Source organism: Rhincodon typus, chromosome 1, assembly GCF_021869965.1.
Source record: "Rhincodon typus isolate 14 chromosome 1, sRhiTyp1.1, whole genome shotgun sequence".
Classification (NCBI taxonomy): Eukaryota; Metazoa; Chordata; class Chondrichthyes; order Orectolobiformes; family Rhincodontidae; genus Rhincodon; species Rhincodon typus.
Genome location: NC_063332.1, coordinates 55,385,937 through 55,404,700, shown reverse-complemented (window position 1 = coordinate 55,404,700; position 18,764 = coordinate 55,385,937).

Here is an 18,764-nt window from a genome sequence, read left to right as displayed (position 1 = left end):
GAGGATGTTTCCCCTTATGGGAGAGTCCAGGATCAGAGGGCATCATCTCAGAATAAAGGAGCGTCAATGTAAGACTGAGACGAGAGGTATTTCTTCTCTCAGAGGGGTGTGTGTCTTTGGAACTCCTTGCCACAGAAAGGTGTGGGGACAGAGTCCATGTGTATATTTAAGGCTGAGAAAGATAGATTCTTGACCAGTAGAGGAATCCAGGGTTATGGGAAAAGGCAGGAAAGTGGATATGAGGAACATCAGATCAGTCATGATCCTATTGAATTGCAGAGCAGCCTCAAGGGACCGAACAGCCTACTCCTGCTCCTATTTCTTATGGACAACCATATGATCTGGATTTGAAGTAGTCGCCAGGACAAGGAGTTCACAGAATTACAGATAGTTTTTCAGAGCAGTGCGTTGTGAGAGCAGTTTATATTAGCCTTGATATTGTGTATTGTGACAGCATTAATTAATGACCTCAGATTGAACGTATCCCCTAAGTATTTATCAGCTAACGTACAATTGAAATTGATATCCAGTTTGAAAGGGGGAAGATGGGGTCCAACACTAATATTTTACACTTAGAAAAGGGGCAAAGATGTGGGTGTGAAAGCTGAATGAGCTGGAAAGAACTGGCACAATAGCTAGGAGGTAGATCAACATAGAAGCAGTGGCAGATATTTCAGGGGATATCTCAGAAAACTCAGAATAAATATATTTCTACAATAAAGGGACAACTCAGCATTTACTAAAGCAAATAATTTAGGAAAAGCATCAAACTTGACCAAAAAGCATAATATATAATACATAATATCCCGGGATGTGAATATTATTTGCTGGGTGTGTAAAGATTGCATCCATACAAAATCCCCTTTCTTGAAGCCATTCAGATTTTTCTATCAAACCATCCTTCACTCTTCTAAATTCCAATGGAAAGAAGCTCAGCCTTTCTATTCTATTCTCATGGCAGAAATGTCTGAAAGGTTATCAAAGGGATGCAATCTCTCGAGAGAGAGCAAGAATGGAGATTTAGTAGTAGACAATAAGGAAACGGTGGATAAAATTAAGAAAAGGTTACATATAGGAGGCTACAAGAAAGATATTAGGGACATAGATACCTTAAATGAATGGGGTAAAGATTTGACAAATAGAGTTTAACGTGGGGAAATGTGCAATTATCCATTTTGGCAGGAAAAATACAGAACAAACATAATGTTTAAATGGTGAGAGATTGCAAATCTCTGAGATGTAGAGGGATCTGGGCATGAATCACAAAAGGCTGGTATGGAGGCACAGCAAGTAATTAGGCAAACTAATAGAATATTGTGACCATACATATGAACATATGAAATGGGAGCAGTGTAGACCATTCAGTCCTTTGAGTGTGGAGTACAGTGCACAGTACTGATCATCACATTTACAAAATGCCTCAATTGAACCTGCCTCCACCCTATTGCTAAGCATTGCATTCCATACCATAACTATTCGCCTAGTGAAAAACTTATTTCTCATATCACTGTTGCTTTGTTTGAAAATTACTTTAAATCTATACCCTTACCTTCTTTTTTTTACAGTTTCTCACTAGCAACTCTGTCCTACCCACTTATGATTCTGAAAATCTCTATCAGATGTCTCATAGCCTTTTTCATTCCATGGAGAACTGTCCCAATTTCTCTAATCTATTTCATAGCTGTAGTTTCTCATTCCTGGAACTATTCTTGTTAATTGCTTCTGCACTGTCTTGAATAATACACAATTTTTCTATAACCCAGAACTGTACAGAATACTCCAACTGAGATCTAATAAGTAACAAAAACAAAGTTGCTGGAAAAGCTCAGCAGGTCTTGCAGCATCTGTGAAGGAAAAAATAGAGTTAACGTTTCCGGTCTAGTGACCTTTCCTCATTGAGGAAGATCTAATAAGTGTATTATACAAGTTCAAAATCACCTCCTTGTTATTGTACTCTATTCCCCAGTTTAAAAAAAAGCTAAGGATACTGCATACTTTATTAATTGCTCTCTCTAGTTGTCCTGTCACCTTGAATGATCTGTGCAGCCAAGTCCCTTTGCTACTGAGCCTACTTTAGAATTGTACCCCTGTTTTATATTGTCTTTCAATGTTCTTCTTACCAAAATGCATCACCTCACAGATCCGTCCAATGAAAGTCATTTGCCACCTATCCTCCAACTGCACTAACTCGTCTATATCCTTTTGGAGTGCTACACTGTCCTCATAGTTTACACTCCTTTCAAAATTCATATCATTATGCAGGACACCCTTTCTGAGCTATACTGCAAGGCCCCACCTAAGACATCAAAACCACATTTTAAGGAGGCCTGTAATCTATCCCAGGATGGCCCTGTGGAAAACCTTAATGATGACCAGAAAGGGGTTGTCACCCAGTCCTTCTAAGTGCAAATCATTTTCCAGCAGATGACAGTTTGGAAATAATGGGGGAGGATATCTTTAATCAGCATCTGTGCTGTTTATCCAGCATATGACAAAAATGGCAATAAGATCTATAGATCCAGGTCCCATCATTTTCCCTAGCAGGCAGGGAAGATGCAGTCAAGTGAGGGAGCCTTGGTTCTCAAGAGAGGTAGAACAACTGGTTAAGAGGAAGAAGGATGCTTATATAAGGTTGAGGAAACAAGGAATGAAAAAGGCTCTAGAGGGACACAAGTTATCCAGGAAGGAGCTGAAGAAAGGGCTTAGGAGAGCTATAAGGGGGCATGAGAAAACCTTGGCAGATAGGATCAAGGAAAACTCCAAGGCTTTTTACACATACATGAGGAATAAGAGAATGACCAGAGAAAGGATAGAGCTGATCAAGGATTGTAAAGGGATTTTGTGCACAGAGCCTAAAGAGATAGGAGAGGTCTTTAATGAATACTTTACTTCGGTATTCACGACTGAGAGGGATCTACTTGTAGAGGAGGACAGTGTGAAACAGGCTGGTAGGCTAGAGGAGGTTACTGTTAGTAAGAAAGATGTGCTAGGAATTTTGAGGAAGTTGAAGATAGATAAGTCCCCCAGGCCTGATGGGATTTATCCAAGGATTCTATGGGAAGCAAGGGAAGAGATCGCAGTGCCTTTGGCAATGATCTTTTCATCCTCACTGTCCACGGGCATAGTGCTGGAAGATTGGAGAGAGGCAAACGTTATTCCCTTGTTCAAAAAAAGGAATAAGGATAACCCTGGAAATTATAGGCCAGTTAGTCTTACGTCAGTGGTGGGCAAATTACTGGAAAGTGCTCTGAGAGATAGGATTTATGATCACTTGGAAAGGCACAGTTTGATTCGTGATAGTCAGCATGGATTTGTGAGGTGTAGATCACGCCTCACAAACCTTATTGAATTCTTTGAAGAGGTGACCAAACATGTGGATGAAGGTAGAGCAGTGGATGTGGTATACATGGATTTAAGTAAGGTGTTTGATAAGGTTCCCCATGGTACGCTCATGCAGAAGGTAAGGAGGCATGGGATAGGGGGAAATGTGGCAGATTGGATTCAGAATTGGCTGACCCTTAGAAGACAAAGGGTGATAGTGGACGGAAAATATTCAACATGGTGCTCAGTTACGAGTGGTGTATCACAAGGATCTGTTCTGGGTCCTCTTCTATTTGTGATTTTTCTAAATGATTTGGATGAAGGAGTGGAAGGGTGGATTAGTAAGTTTGCGGACGATATGAAGGTGGGTCGCATTGTGGACAGTGCGGAGGGCTGTTCTAGGTTACAAAGGGACATTGATAGGATGCAGACCTGAGCTGAGAAGTGGCCGATGGAGTTTAACCCTGAAAAGTGTGAGGTGATTCATTTTGGAAGGACAAACTTGAAAGCAGAATACAAGGTTAACGGAAAGATTCTTGGCAGTGTGGAGGAGCAGAGGGATCTTGGGGTTCATGTCCACAGTTCCCTGAAAGCTGCCACCCAGGTGGATAGAGTTGTTAAGAAGGCGTATGATGTGTTAGCTTTCATTAATAGAGGGATTGAGTTCAAGAGCCGTGAAGTTATGCTCCAGCTATACAAAAGCCTGGTTCGGTCACATCTGGAGTATTGTGTCCAATTCTGGTCACCTCATTACAGGAAAGCTGTGGAAGCATTGGAAAAGGTGCAGTGGAGATTTATCAGGATGTTGCCTGGAATGGAGGGAAGGTCTTATGAGGAAAGGTTGACAGAGCTAGGGCTTTTCTCTTCAGAACGACGAAGTATGAGAGGTGACATGATAGAGGTGTACAAACTGATCAGAGGTATAGATAGAGTGGACAGCCAGAGACTTTTTCCTAGGGTGGAGGTAGCTATTACAAGGGGGCATAGTTTTAAAGTGCGTGGAGGTAGATATAGGGGAGACGTCAGAGGTAGGTTCTTTACTCAGAGAGTGGTCGGGGCGTGGAATGCATTGCCGGAGCGGGTAGTGGAGTCAGCCTTATTAGGGGCATTTAAGCGACTATTAGATAGGCATATGGATGATAGTATAAGGTAGGGGTGGAGGTTAGATAGACCTTAGGATTAGGGCAAAAGTTCGGCACAACATCGTGGGCCGAAGGGCCTGTACTGTGCTGTACTGTTCTATGTTCTATGATCTATCATCCTCCTCTGCCTTGTTGGGGGATCTGCATTTGATGCTTCTCCCTGTGGAGGCTGTGCACTAAGAAAGCAATGTTTACAATCCTGTAAGTTAGTGCTGAAGTCAGTCAGTAGTCAGAGCTTGATAACCACTATGTAAACAGTGAAATGAATGAGTGCTAGAAAAACAACCTAAAAACAAGCTAAGCATATGTGCATGTGAGTGCAAAAACACGTTGTGCAGGTCAATGAGATGCAATTTATTCCTGCGCACAAAGCAACCTGGCAGAAGCATGCAAGTAACAGATGTCCCTGAGTTTCAAATTGAAACACTGTAGGGATGAAGTGATGTCTGAGTAGGTCCAATGCTGGTCTAATGATGGGGTAAGGCTGCTGGTTTTCCAATACTAATTTGGTTTGCCCAAAGATGGTGTCCATGGAAAATGTAACAATGCTGTTTTGAAGAAGCATTGTTAAGATGGTAGCCTGGAAATTCAGCAAGCTACAGCTGCCAGGTATCTGCTCTGGTTTACATGTCAGTAATTTGCATCATCAGGTGAGGAGAGGAGAATTAGACGTGTGTATAAATAAGATGTGTTGAGTTTTAATGGGATGCAAATGCATGGAAATAGGATAGAAATCGCTCAACAGTGAGATTCTGAAATTTGAGATTTGTGGGGAAAGTTAGAAGCAATTTCTCAATATCAAGAATCTGATTTTATCCATTTTTCCTATATTTTCCCACTTTTCTTGTCATTGTGCAAGTTACATCAGGGAGGGGAATAATCTACCATAAATCTCCCATTGATCTATATCTTTATGTGATATTCTTGGTAACTATTCATATTTTTTAGTTATAAAGATTGCATTCACTATCGGGATTAAGGACAGAAATGTCTCGCTTACATTGCCAACAGTGTGTCTCATCTACAAGATGCATTGTGTCAACTTACAAAGATCCTTCAACTTGACATTCCAAACCCATTTCCTCTTTCATTAAATGGACAAGGGCAGAAAATGCATAAGAAAAGCAACCACTGCAGACTTCTCTAAAAGCCATACAACATTCCTTTACTGTCAGTGGGTCAAAATCCTGAAACTCCATTCCTAATTGCAGCACATCAAGTAGCCAGCACACCATAAGCTTATCAAGGGTGCTAGGGATGGACAATAAGCTGCTCGAGCCTATGATACACACATCCCATGAACTGATTTTAAAAATTGCAGGAGTTGATTAGAAGTGGGCATGTGATTTGTGAAGAAGAGCCAGGACGAGTGCTGGGTGGAAGAGAGACAACACCAGGCTGAGAGCAGCAAAAACTCCATGTGGCCTCTGAGGAAGCACTTCTGATCTTCCTGTCCCACAAAGAAACACTGGATAATATCAATAAAAAGACTTACCCCAACCTCTTCTGAATTGTGCTGAGTTCCAACAGTTTTCAAACTGCTGTCAGAGAGACCATATTACTGAATGAGTCTTAACCACTGTACAGTATTTAACCAATTACAACGTATACATGTAGAATTACCTGTTTCTATAATACTTCAACGTCAGCAAAATGCTTTTTTTCTGCCACCCTCATGCTAGTTACTATTTAAACCATAAACTATTAAAATGACTCCCAGGATTTGACTCTCATACAAGCAGACTGATTTCTGGAGTTAAAATTATGATGCAATAGCATCATTGGGCCTTGATATTTGAATGTAAATGCAATTGCCAAGAGGACAGCTAAGAACCAACCACATTACTGTGGTTCTGGGCTCATTGGTAATGATGGCAGGATTCCTTCCCTGAAGGACATTCATGAATCAGATACATTTTCCTCATAATTGTCAGTGGTTATATGGGCACTACTGGACTAGCTTTTCAGTCCAGATTTTAAAATCACACTTTTACTTGTGGATCTAATCCCATCCACTGAACAGCAGAGACACTTTGTGGAACAAATACTGTGAAGCAATATAAGGAGAGATTGGGTGGTGCATTACTTAGCAAGAATATTTATCAGCACTAATAACCGGCCTAAAGTGTTATGATGGGATGAGGAGGGGTGAATTGAATTGCTTCTTTTTAAATCCCTCAGCTGATCACAACAAAGCTTTTCAGCATGCAAATATATCATACTTCTATTACAACTTAGTAATAGATCAGAATTAAGGATCTAATAGCAATGTTGCCTTGAGTGAAAGAAAAAGGAATTTTATTACTTGCTAACCCTAAGAAAGTCTTTGTTGTTAAAGTTGATCTTGACACCAGTTATTTGTTGATGATTTGAATCATTAATTATAGTGAAATTTGTAGAATCCTTGAGTTTTTGCTGAAAGGATGTTTCGCTGATATGTTTTTCCACCAATGCAGGCTTTTAAGATGATGAGAACAAAACAAGGAGAGAGAGATAGAGTCCTCCAATCCTTGCTGGTACCAATCAATTTTCTCTCTCTGCTGCTCTACCAAGCAGCTACTGAAATATAGATAACACAGTGCGGAGCTGGAGGAACACAGAAGGCTGGGTAGCATCAGAGGAGCAGGAAAGCTGACGTTTTGGGTCGGGACCTTCTTCAGAGAATCTGAAATATGCTGCTGAAATATGTATTCACCAGTCTGACTCCATTGTGTCTCCATTAGGGATAGTTGTCAAAGGATTTCAGGAAGGCCTGGTATAAGAACATAAGAATGTAACAATGGAGCAGGAATAGACCATCTGGCCCATCAAGCCTGCTCTACCATTCAATAAGATCATGGCTGATCTTTTCGTGGACTCAGCTATTATTCATTGAAACAGTTATCAAACAGGTAAATTACGATTCTTTTATTTTCTTTTTCTAAATTATCCCTTAAATGTGTCTGTCTGCATCTCCATCAGTGTGTGAGTAGGAATTTATATTCAAAAAAGATTAGGCTAAAATCATAGATATTTTTAGTTTGCCTTGCTGTTCATCAGTGTTCTGCTAAAGTTGCATTAATAATATAAAGTGTTAATTTTTGCATAAGTTATAAATTTGATGTCCAAGATTTGTTTTTTGTGAAGTCTGCTTAGGAACAATTAAGCAATTTTGAGAGTCATTGATGTTTTAAGATCACTGTGTTGTGAATCCAATGATATTGAGGGTCATTTGTCTTGTTGTAACAGCGAAATAATAATACATTACTGTGGAACGATAGAATTTTCATTCAAAAATATCTGCATGATAATATTTGCTGACAAACATACATGAGCAAGGAATGATATAAAGCACAAACGTAGTAAATTTTTTTGGACTACCAACTTTATTCAATTTATTAATCCCATAAGACCTGATTCTTCATGTTCTTGTACTCCTTGGATGTTTTGAATCAAAATTGCAGCTCTGGCTTACATCTGAAGAGGGCATTTGTCCCTTCTGTTCATTTTTCCCAAGTTCAAACAGAAAATTGAGTTGGTCACCATTCATGCATCAGGGCACTCTGGTTGAAGACAGCACTTGTAATCTTCATATCTATACAACCACAAAGTTAGGCTTGAACCTGCCTTGTTTCATTCTTTCTTAACATAAATGTGCGCCTTCACTGTATAGAATTAACCTGTGGCAGATTAATATTTTCGAAACCAAGTGTATAATGTGTCTTGAGAACTGAATGCAGGATTTATCAACAGCAAAGTTATTCATTTTGGAAGGAAGAACAAAGCAGAACATTATTTAAATGGAAAGAAACTGCAGAAAGCTGCAATTCAAGGGGACTTTGGGTATTTGTGCATGACCAATAAGTCAAGGAACCAACTAGAGAGCAAACCATCCTAGACTGGGTATTGTGTAATGTGAGAGGATTAATTAGTAACATTGTGTTGTCAGATCCTTTAGGAAAGAGTGACCATAATATGGTAGAATTCTTCATTAAGATGGAGAGTGGCACAATTAAATCTGAAACTAGGGTACTGAACTTAAAGAAAACTACCTTTGATGGTATGAGGCATGCATTGGCTAGGATAAGCTGGCCAAAGACACTTAGGGGGTTGATGGGGGGTTGGCAATGGCAGACATTCAAAGAACCCATAGATGAACTTCAACAATTGTACATCTCTATCTAGCGTGTAGGAACTATGGCTAACAAGGGAAATCAGGGATAGTGTTAAAGCCAAACAGGAGGCATATAAATTGGCTAAAAAAAAGCACCAAATCTGAGGACTGGGAGAAATTTAAAATTGAGCAGAGGAGGACAAAGGGTTTAATTTGGAAGGGGAAAATAGAAAATGAAAGTAAGCTTGTGGAAAACATAAAAACTGACTGCAAAAGCTTCTACAGATATATGAAGAGAAAAAGACTGGTGAAGACAAATGTAGGTCTCTTGCAATGAGAATCAGGTGAATTCATAATGGACAACAAAGAGATAGTAGACCAGTTGAACAAATACTTTGGATCTGTCTTCAATAAGGAGGATACAAATAACCCTTTCAGAAATGCTAGGGGGCAGAGGATCAAGCATGAAGGAAGAACTGAAGGAAATCCTTATTAGTCAGGAAATGATATTGGGGAAATTGATGGGATTAAAACCCAATAAGTCCCCAGAGTCTGATGCTCTGCATCCCAGAGTACTTAAGGAAGTGGCCTGAGAAATACTGGACGCATTGGTGATCATTTTCCAACATTCTGTAGACTCTGGAAGAGTTCCAATGGACTGGAGTGTAGTTAATATAATCCCAGTCTCTAAAAAATGAGGGAGAAAGGAGATGGTGGATTGTAGGCCAGTTTGTCTGACATCACTGTTGGGGAAAATGCTGGAGTCAATTATTAAGGATGTAATAACTGAGCATTTGGAAAGTGGTGACAGAATTGGTCTTAGTCAGCATGGATTCACAAAAGGGAAATCATGCTTGACAAATCTTCTGGAATGTTTTGAGGATGTGACCGGTAGAGTGGACAAGGGTGTATTGGTAGATGTTGTGTATCTGGACTTTCAAAAGGCTTTTGCCAAGGTTCCACACAAGAGATTAGTAAGGAAAATTAAAGCTCATGGAATCAGAGATAATGTATTGACATGGATAGTGAACTGGTTGGCAGACAGGAAGCAGAGAGTTGGAATAAACGGGTCCTCTTCAGCGTGGCAGGCAGTGATGAGTGGGATACCTCAGGGTTCAGTGCTGGGACCCCAGCTATTTACAATATATATTAATAAATTGGATGAAGGAATTGAATGCAATATCTCCAAATTTGCACATGACACTAAGCTGGGTGGCAGTGTGTGCTGTGAGGAGGTTGCTAAGAGGCTGCATGGTGCCTTGGACAGACTGGTTGAATGGGAAAATACTTGGCAAATGCAATATAATGTGGATAAATGTGAGATTATCCACTTTGGTCACAAAAACAGGGAGGCAGATTATTATCTGAATAGTGGTAGTTTAGGAAAAGGTGAGGTGCAACAAGACCTGGGTGTCATGGTGGAACAGTCGCTGCAGGATGGCATGCCGGTGTAGCAGGCGGTGAGGAAAGCTAATGGCATGTTGGCCTTCATAGCAAGAGGATTTGAGTATTGGAGTAAGGATGTCTAGCTGCAGTTATACAGGACCTTGGTGAGACCACACCTTGAGTATCGTGTGCAGTTTTGGTCTCCTAGTCTGAGGAAAGACATTCGTCCTATTAAGAGAGTCTAATGAAGGTTCACCAGACTGATTCCTTGGATGGCAGGACTGACAAATGAGGAAAGGCTGGATCGACTGGGCTTGTACTTGTTAGAATTTAAGAGAATGAGGTGGGAATCTCTTAGAAAAAATAAAATCCTGACGGGATTGGACAGGCTAGATGTGGAAAGAATGTTCCTAATGTTGGGGAAGTCCAGAACTAGGGGTCACAGTCTAAGAGTAAGGGGTAAGCCATTCAGGACTGCGAGGAGAAAGAATTTCTTCACTCAAGAGTTGTGAACCTGTGGAATTCTCTCCCACAGAAAGCTGTTGGGGCCAGTTCATTAGATATATTCAAGAGAGAGCTGGACGTGGCCCTTACAGCTAAAAGGATCAAGGCATATGGAGAGAAAGTGGGATACTGAGATTGCATGATCAACCATGATCATATTGAATGGTGGTGCAGACTTGAAGGGCTGAGTGGTCTACTCCTGCACCTATTTTCTATGTTTGTATGTTTCTATGAAACACAAAAAGCTAGCACACAGGTGTAGCAGGTAATTAAGAAGGCTATTGGAATGTTGGTCCTTATTTGAAAGGAGTATCAGAGTAGGGAAGTCTAACTGCAGCTATACAATGTGCTGGTGAGACCACAGCTGGTGTACTGTGAGACGTTTTGGTCTCCTTATTTAAGGAAAGATATCATTTGATTGGAGGCAGCTCAACAAAGGTTCATTAGGATGATCCCTGATATGGAGGGATTTTCTTATGAGCGAAGATTCAACAGTTTTGGACTCTATTCACAGGAGTTTAGAAGAATGAGAGGTGATTTTTAAGGGGCTTAGTGGGGTACAAACTGAGAGGACGTTTCCCCTCACGGGAGAGTCTAGGACCAGAGACCATAGTCTCAGAATGAAAGGGTCCTAATTTAAGCCCAAGATGAGGAGGAATTTCTTCTCTGAGGCGTGTGAATCTTTGGAAATCCTTGCTGCAGAGAACTTCGGGGCAGAGTCTTTGTGTATGTTTAAGTTGAGATAGATAGATTCATGATCAGTAGGGGAATCAAGGGTTATGGAGGAAGAGCAGGAAAGTGAACATGAGGAATGTCAGATCAGCCACGATCTTATTGAATGGCAAACTAGACTCAGAGGCCGAATAGCCTACTCCTGTTCCTATTTCTTATGGTCTGATGGTCAACGTAGTGCTAAAACAGCTTAGTGAAATATGCTACACTTGACCTCTGCGGATATAGGTTACAAATATACCCTTGTTGATAAGAGCATTCCCAATAGAAAACTCCTGGTGGAAGTTTAAAAAATCATGAGACACATGAATAGAATAGTCAGAATGTTTTTTTTCTCCCCCAGTGTATAAATGTCAAGTAAAAAAACTAAAGAACTATAGATGCTGGAAATCAAAAACAAAAACAAAAATTACTGGAAAAATTCAGCAGGTCTGGCAGCATCTGTGGAGAGAAATCAGAATAAATGTTCTGAAGATGGTTCACTGGACCTGAAACATCCATTCTGCTTTCTCTCTACAGAAGTTGGAAGTCATGTTGAGATTGTGCAGGACATTGGTGAGACTATTCTGAAATATTGTGCCCAATTCTGGTTGTCCAGTTATAGGAAGGTTATTATTAAGCTGGAGAGGGTTCAGAAGAGATTTACCAGGATGTTGTTGGGTATGGAAGGTTTGAGTTATAAGGAAAGGCTGGATAGGCTGGGATTTTTTTCACTGGAGCATGGGAGGTTGAGAGGTGACCTAATAGAAGTTTATAAGATAGTGAGGGGTATAGATAGAATTAATGGTAGTTTTCTTTTCCCTAGAATAAGGTGAGAGGAGAAAGATTTAAAAAAGACACACGGGACAAATTTTTTGCACGGGGGTGGTTCGCGTGTGGAATGAACTTCCTGAGGAAGCAGTGGATGTGGGTAGAATTACAACATTTAAAAGGCATTTGGATAAGTACATGAATAGGAAAGGTTTGGAGGGATATGGGCCAGGAGCAGGCAGGTAGGACTAGTTCAGTTTGGGACTATGGTCAGCATGGACCGAAAAGTCTGTTTCATGGCTATATGACTCTATGCTGCCAGACCTGCTGAGTTTTTCCAGCAATTTCTGTTTTTGTTATACATATCAATTACTCAAGGACAAAGGTTTAAGGTAAAAGGGGGTAAGTTTAAAGGAGATATGAGAAGCAGGTTTTTAAACAGAAGATGATGTGTCTGGAGTGCTCTGCCAGAGGAGGTGGTGGAGGTGGATACAATAGCAATATTTAAGAGGCATCCTGTCAGGGAATAGAGGGATATGGATTGAGTGGAGGCCAAACATTTTTAGGTTAGAAAGACATAATGTGTCAGTACAGTTTTGTTGGACTGAACGGCCTGTTTCTGTGCTGTACTGTTCTTTGTTCTTCTTTGTTCTTTGTTATCCATATTCTATACTGTGTTTGTGGCATGTTTTGATGTGAATCCCCTACTGCTAAAGAGACTATCAGACTAATTCTAACCTAAGTGCTAATGCTGGACAGGGGAGGGGAAGTTGATGAACAAAGGGTCCAGGTGCATAAACCATTAAAAGCTCGCTTGCAGGTGCAAAAAATTGATCAGAAAGGCTTATATGATATGGAACTTCACCAAAAGATATTTAGAAGATAAAAGCAAACTGATACTACTTCAACTATTCAAAGTTTAGATATCTGTAGCCAACCCTCAGAAAGATAAGATGATGGCCTTAAATAAAATCCAGCCATGATTCACAAATGACATATAGATGAAGCATTTGATTTATGATGGGAAACTGGGTAAACTCAGATTATACTCCTTGCGGGAATACAGACCCAATATCATTGAAGTATTTTCAATAACAAAGTGATTTGCCAAGGTTGATAAAGAATAATTCTTCCTTTTAGTATAATGTAGAAAAAAAGAACATAAGGGTTAAATGGTACAATCATTGCTGCCAAATGTATTATAATGCTTGAAGTGCTGGAGACACCTTTTATGTGACATGAAAGTTTGAAATTTGCTCATTATTATATAAGCACAACTCAGAACAATGCAGAATACAAGAATTTTTATGTGGTATGGCTGTGCAATTATTGATCAAACTCATTGAATCACAGAAATGTGTTAATTCAAAGCAAAGGTTTATTATGAAACATAGGAACATAGAAATTGGGTGCATAGTAGGCCAATCGGCCCTTCAAGCCTGCACCAGCATTCAATATGATCATGGCTGATCATGCAATCTCAGTACCCCACTTCTGCTTTCTGTCCATACCCTTGATCCCTTTAGCTGCAAGCGCCAAATCCAATTCTGTCTTGAATATATGTAACAAACTAGCTCCAACAGCTTTCTGTGGTAGAGAATTCCACAGGTTCAAAAATCTCTAAGTGAAGCAGTTCTTCCTCATCTCAGTCCCAAATGGCTTACGCCTTATTCTTAGACTGTGACCCTTTTTTCTGGAATTCTGCAACATCAGGAACATTCTTCCCACATGTAGTGTGTCCAGTCCCGTCAGGATTTTGTATACTTCTATGAGATCCTCCTCATTCTTCTAAATTTTAATGAGTACAAGCCCAGTTGATCTAGTCTTTCTTCATATGTCAGTGCTGCCATCCCGGGAATCAGTCTCATGTACCTTCATTGGAGTCCCTCAATAGGAAGAATGTCCTTCCTCAGGAAGCGTAGGTGGAACACCAAAAAATACTTCCAGTCATTCAGTATCACTGGAATAAATTGTACCATTTCCCAATGTTTATTTTCTTCAAATTGCTGAAACATCATGCAAGGCTCTTTTTTTTATTTGCTTTATGCAAGTTCAAGGAATCCCTACAGTGTGAAAAGGGGCCATTTGGCCCATTGATGCTGCACTGACCCTCCAAAGATGTTTTCCACCCTTTACCTCTAAACCCCCCATTTTAACATGGCCAATTCACCTAACCTGCACATCTTTGGACCAATGGAGGAAACTGGCGTACCCGCAGAAACTCATGCAGACACAGAGAGAATGTACAAACTGCACACAGACAATCACCCAAGGCTGAAACAAAACCAGGTTTCTGGCACAGTAAGGCAGCAGTGCAACCCACTGAGCCACCATACTACCCAAGTTGATCCATCAGAGGAGCCATTATACCACAGATCATTTTGAGCTCGAAAATATGATACAATTTCATTGACAGTTAGTTGCCACTTAGTCGTGGCACTGTCGCCCATGAAGCGCAAGTTCAATTCTCACTCCAAGTACTTCTGTTATCTACTGTTACCACTTCAGTTTAGGACTGAAGAAGTGCTGTGCTGTTGGAGGCCTAATCATTTTGAAGCAAATGTTAACCTGAAGTCCTGTCTGATTCCATCTCATGACAGAGTTTTGGAGAAGAGGAGAGCAGTTTTCTTGATGCCCTGACCTTCTTTAACCAACATTATTATTGAACAAGGTGCAGGGCTGGATGAACACAGCAGACCAAGCAGCATCATAGGAGCAGAACCTTCCACCCCAACCTTAAGTTTACCTGGACCATCTCTAATACCTCTCTCCCCTTCCTGGACCTCTCTGTCTCCATCTCGGGCAACCACTTAGAAACCGATATTCATTTCAAGCCCACCGACTCCCACAGCTACCTCGCTACCTACCTACTCCCACCCACCTTCCTGCAAAAATGCTATCCCCTATTCCCAATTCCTTCGCCTCCGCTGCATCTGCTCCCAGGATGAGGCATTCCACTCCCGTACATCTCAGTTGTCCTCGTTTTTCAAGGACAGTAACTTCCCCCCCTCAGTGGTCGAGAACGCCCTCAAACGTGTCTCCCACATCTCCCGCAACTCATCCCTCACACCCCGTCCACGCAATAAGAACCAAAAAAGAATCCCCCTCGTCCTCACGTACCACCCCACCAACCTCCGGATCCAATGCATCATCCTCCGACACTTCCGCCCTCTGCAATCCGACCCCACCACCAAAGACATCTTTCCCTCCCTACCCTTATCTGCTTTCCGGAGGGACCACTCTCTCCGTGACTCCCTTGTCCGCTCCACACTCCCCTCCAGCCCCACCACACCCGGCACTTTTCCCTGCAACCGCAGGAAGTGCTACACCTGCCCCCATACCTCCTCCCTCACCCCCATCCCAGGCCCCAAGAAGACTTTCCACATCAAGCAGATGTTCACCTGCACATCTGCCAATGTGGTATACTGCATCCGCTGTACCCGGTGTGGCCTCCTCTACATCGGGGAAACCAAGCGGAGGCTCAGGAACCGTTTTGCAGAACACCTACGCTCGGTTCGCAATAAACAACTGCACCTCCCAGTCGCGAACCATTTCAACTCCCCCCTCCCATTCCACAGACGACATGTCCATCCTGGGCCTCCTGCAGTGCCACAACGATGCCACCCGAAGGTTGCAGGAACAGCAACTCATATTCCGCTTGAGAACCCTGCAGCCCAATGGTATCAATGTGGATTTCACAAGCTTCAAAATCTCCCCTCCCCCTACCGCATCCCAAAACCAGTCCAGCTCGTCCCCGCCTCCCTAACCTCTTCTTCCTCCCACCTATCCCCTCCTCCCACCTCAAGCCGCACCCCCATCTCCTACCGACTAACCTCATCCCGCCCCCTTGACCTGTCCATCCTCCCTAGACTGACCTATCCCCTCCCTAACTCCCCACCTACACTCACCTTTACTGTCCCCATTCCCGCCTCTTTGACCTGTTTGTTTCCTCTCCACCTATCCTCTCCTCTATCCATCTTCTATCCACCTCCCACTCTCTCCCTATTTATTTCAGAACCCCCTTCCCCTCCCCCTTTTCTGATGAAGGGTTCAGGCCCGAAACGTCAGCCTTTCTGCTCCTATGATGCTGCTTGGCCTGCTGTGTTCATCCAGCCCTGCACCTTGTTGTCTCGGATTCTCCAGCATCTGCAGTTCCTACTATCTCTTATTAATGAACAGACTATTTGTCCATTATCCTATTGTTGCTTGTTGGACTGTGCTGTCCAAAAGGAACTCTCACTTTTTGAAGTGACCAGGCTTCAAATGTGCCTGATTTGTTGTAAAGCACTTCAGGTATCTTGGGGTAATGAAGGCACTGTATGTCAATATAAGTTCCCTTCCTTCTTTAGTTTTTAATGGGGAAGCAATGCCCTAACGGTATGCCCATAGCAGATGGTGGAACTTGATATCAATACAAAAAAGTCTGGAGTTAAGATTCTACTGATGATTATGAAACTATTGTAGATTGTCAGGGAAAACCCATCTGGCTCACTAATGCCTTTCAGGGAAGGAAATCTGCCATTCACACCTGGTCTGGTCTCCATGTGACTCCAGGTGGTTAACTGTCAAGAGCCTTCTGAAATGGCCTAGCAAGCCAGTCATTTCAAGGGCAGCTAGGGATGGGCAACAAATATTGGCCAGCCAGCAATCCCATAATGCATGAGTGAATGAAAAAAAGACTGATGTCCTAGTCCCTGACACATCATATTCTAAATTAGTTCCTCTCCAACTCAACTTGTCTTTACCCACATCTAAATGCTTTCCTGGTGATTATAGCTATTCACCCAAACCTACCTTTTGTTGCATTCATCTAAATTTTCTTTTCTCTACTCTGACCAAATTTGCTGATGCACTCATATGTTTGGGGACTTTGTCCCTTCCTGTCCCATGCTGGTTACCATTGTCCATGTCATTGAACAGAATTATTATCTTCTCCCTTCTCTTTAACTATTGTAAACCTCCCTTTCAATGACTCCCTCCTCCCCACCTACCTCAGCAACAAGCAATAAGCAGCCTTATGAAATCTGCAAACTATTTAATCCCATCAAAACTGAATCTCTGTCCAAAAAGTCAATTAAGGTATTAGAGATCTACATATACTTGGGCTGTGTACTTATGGATATTTTTATTCATTCATGGGATATGGGAATGGCTGGGATAGCACTTATTTCCTGTCTCTAGTTGCACTTGTGAAGGTGGTGATGAACTGCCTTCTTGAACTACTGCCATTCATTTAGTGTCAGTTGATCCCACAACGCTGTGAGGGATTTCCAGTATTTGTTCCAGCAAAACTGAAGGAATGTGATATATTTCTAAGTTAGTATGCTGAATGGCTTGAAGGGGAACTTGCAGGTTGTGGCATTCCCATGTAACTGCTGCCCTTACCCTCTGAGTTAGAAGTAACTGTGAGCTTGGAAGGTGCTGTCGAAGGATCTTTGGAAAATCTCTTCAGTGCTTCTTGTAAATGGTACATACTGTTGCTACTGAATGTCAGTGGTGGAGATGGTGGATACCTGTGGATTAGTACCAATCCAGATAAAAGCCTGAGGAACAGGGCCCAGAATGAACTCAGTCGGAGCAGCAATAGTAGGAGAGGAGTGGATCTAGCTCAGTTGGAAGTACAGTGGGAAAGGAGTATATAGATGAGCATTTAAAGGGTGTGGCATAGTAGGCAATAGACCAAGTGCAGATTGATGAGATTAGAGTAGTTTGGTGTTTGTTGCGTAGTATAGGCATGGTGGGCCGAAGGGCCTGTTTCTATCCTGCATGACTAATGACTCGAAGTGGCTGCTTTGTCCTGGATGAGGCTTCTTGACTGTTGCTAGAGCTGCACTCAAGCAGGAAATTGGGGAGTATTCCATCATGCTCCTTACTTGTAAATTATTGATGGTGAACAGCTCTGAGGAGTCAGGAAATGAGTGGCTCGCTGTGGGCTTCCTAGTCTCTGAACTGCTCTTGTAGCCACTGTACTTATACGGTTAGTCCAGTTGAATTTCTGGTCAATGGTAACTTCCAGGATGTTGGCAGTGGGGGATTCAGTGATGGTATCGCTATTGAATGTCAAGTGAGTGGTGGTGGTTAGATTTTCTCTTGTTGCCTTGCATTTGTGTGGCACAAATTACTTGCCACTTTTCAGCCAAAGCTTGAATATTGTCTATGTCTTTCTGCATTTCGACACGGACTGTTTCAGTGCGTGAGGAATTGTGAATGGTGCTGAACATTGTACAAACATCAGTCACCATCCCAATTTCCAACCTAATAGTGGAGAGAATGTCATTGATGAAGCAGCTGAAGATGGTTGGGCCTAAGACAGTACCCACTCAAAGGACAGCATGTTCTACTCCTGTTCCTCTAACTGATTACCAAGCAGGCAGATAGAAAGATTTTAACTACATGTGCAACTTTAGAAACAAGCCACATTGAAGTTCTTATCTTCAGGAAAATATTTAGCATCCTGCCCCTAGTCTCCAACAGCATCCTAGTTTCTCAGTGTTCTCAGAATACAGAAACCAAGGAGCAAACTGACTGGTATGAATCATTACACAGAGAGTGGTGGGCGTGTGGAATGCGCTGCCGGCAGTGGTAGTGGGGTCAGATACTTTAGAGACTTTTCAGCGACTCTTGGATAGGTACATGGAGGATAGTAAAATGTAGGGTATGCAGGGTAGATTGATCTTAGTAGAATAATAGGTCGACACAACATCGTGGGCTGAAGGGCCTGTACTGTGCTGTACTGTTCTATGTCCTAAATAGTATGGTGTAGTACTGAAGTTACTTTGTAAGTGAGCTCAGATTCTGAGTAACACTACGTGGGTTAGAAAACCTTTCACCATTAC